At 49.2% G+C, this 2,227-nt stretch overlaps 1 protein-coding gene across 1 annotated transcript in view; it reads right to left on the bottom strand.

Moving 5' to 3' along the window:
• Park7 (Parkinsonism associated deglycase) overlaps positions 1-1,037 on the bottom strand; it is a 15,978-nt gene extending 14,941 nt beyond the window's left edge. Inside the window, exon 1 of the mRNA XM_005353673.2 lies at positions 911-1,037. The gene's annotated coding sequence lies outside the window, so the exon portion shown is untranslated. The remainder of the gene's footprint in view (positions 1-910) is intronic.
• Positions 1,038-2,227: the final 1,190 nt, after the last annotated feature.

Genomic DNA, 2,227 nt, shown 5'->3' with positions numbered 1-2,227 from the left:
ACTGTCTCCATCTCCTCCGCGCCTTTGGCCAGGATGACCAGAGCTCTTTTGGAAGCCATTTCTAATTCTTAAAGACTTAAAAAAGAAAAAAAAAATTGTTTAAAAAGTTGCCAATGTAATAGCAGTGTGAACAGCTTCCTGGGAACAGGCCGGGACAAACGAAAGCAAGCAGTTTAGGTTAACACTGCTTTACATGGTAGACGTTCAATCGCTAATTCTGGGTGAAAACAGGGTGGCTGGCCTGCAGGAATGGACCAAGGTTTAGTTCCTAGCACCGTGGCAGCTCACAACTGTCCCTAACGCCAGTTCTAGGGGATCCGGCGCCCTCTTCCGGCTTCTGCGGGCACTGAACGTATATGCACTCAGGAAAAACCAAAAAATTTAAAAAAAATTTTAAAAACAGAAAGCAGGGATGGCTAACATATGTTAGTAGTGTTTGGATTTTCCTTTACTGTGCATTTTTAAGTCCAATTTCTTACAAAGGCAGGTCACATAATGGGCCCCGAAGAACTGATTCAAAAAAGAAAAAAAAAAACTAAATTTCACGGGTCACAGAAATGAATACACAGTCTGGAAACTTGTACATTTTTGGAGGTTTTTGTTGTTATTGTTCCAATAAGCGGTACTAAAAACTCGGGACCAGGTTGGGGAGATCAATCTGACCACACTGTTAATGATGAAGAGAGACGGAGTCAACCCTGTGGACAGCCGCAGCTAGACGCCTCTGCGGAGCCCTTTTCGCGTGTTTTCCCTGCACGCGTGCCGTGCACCAGAACTTTAAGTCAAAGCCACAACCCCGTGCAGAGCTCTGGCCCGGCATGCACCGCGGCCGCCGCCCCCAGCCCGCCCGGCCGGGACCCTCCCCGGGCAGCGCGCGGACAAGCCGGGCTCTCTGCTCCCGGGCGCTGACCTGCACCCGCGCCTCCTCCACCCACGCGAAGCCTCGGTCCGTCCCGCAGCAAACCCACGCCCGGCCCAGTCACACAGACAGACTCGCAGTGCAGACCGCCAGCACGCATGCGCGCCGCCCGCGCTGAGGCTGCGCACAGTCTGCTCGCTTCCGCCTAGGGGTGCGTCACATCCGGTCGGGCCCATCCCGGCGAGATGGGGGGGGGAAATGATGGACTGCGTTGCCACCGCGACCTTTAGACGCCAAGGCGTGAGAATGGCCGCGAGTTCGAGGCCACGCTCAGCTACAGCGTGACGACCCCCCCCCCCCCCGCCCCATGCAGAAAAAAGAGAAGAGAAAATAAAAGGGCGTGGTTGCCCAAACTTGTTTGTAATCCTAGTACTTGCGAGACGGGGGCCAAAGTTCAAGGTCATCTTTGGTTTGGGTTTTTTGTTCTTTTATTTATTTATTTATTTATTTATCTATCTATTTATTTATTTATTTATTTACTTACTTACTTACTTATTTATTTATTTATTTATTTATTTATTTATTTATTTATTTATTTATTTTGGTTTTTCAAGACAGGGTTTCTCTGTAGCTTTGGAGTCTGTCCTGGAACTAGCTCTTGTAGACCAGGCTGGCCTCACAGAGATCTACCTGCCTCTGCCTCCCGAATGGCGGGATAAAGGCCTGAGTCACCGCAGCCCAGCGCAGTTTCCCTTCTGGCCCCTTACTGTGACCCCCCCCCCTTTTCGCCTCTGACCTGCTAATATTCCGATCCAGGTCACACCAGGCCTGTCCCGCTCCCCCAGGCCTGCTCACCCTGTCCTTGGGGTCACAAGAGTTTTGGTTTTTCACTGCACTTCTGGAGCTGGAGAGGCAGCTTGTGATACATTCTAATAAATCCACTTTCAACAAATATAGTGAGATTGATTTTTTACCAGCCCTGCTCATGTAAAGAACCTGAATTGTGCAGCCGTGGTTTTTTTCATCTGCCCATCGAAGAAGATGCTCTGGCCAACACAAAGGGCTGACTAGTACTGATAAAGACAACATTCCTAACTTCAGGCAGCTCAAGGCCGTTTTTGCAGAGGACCCAGGTTCATTTCCCGGCACCCACATGGGAAGACTCATAAATGCCTGTAACTCCAGTTCCAGGGGGATCCAGTGCCCTCTATTCTGACCTCCATGGCCACCACACTCACACAAACAAAAGCCCTGCTGCAGCCTTGGTAGAGCAAGCCTGACATCTCCAATGCATTTTAAATGGGTTATTTAGATTATGTAATTTTATTCTGGGTTTTTACTTTTTTATTTACATTTATTTCTGTCTGT

This window comes from Microtus ochrogaster, chromosome 10, assembly GCF_000317375.1.
Source record: "Microtus ochrogaster isolate Prairie Vole_2 chromosome 10, MicOch1.0, whole genome shotgun sequence".
NCBI lineage: Eukaryota > Metazoa > Chordata > Mammalia > Rodentia > Cricetidae > Microtus > Microtus ochrogaster.
This window is presented reverse-complemented; position numbering and strand designations above follow the sequence as displayed.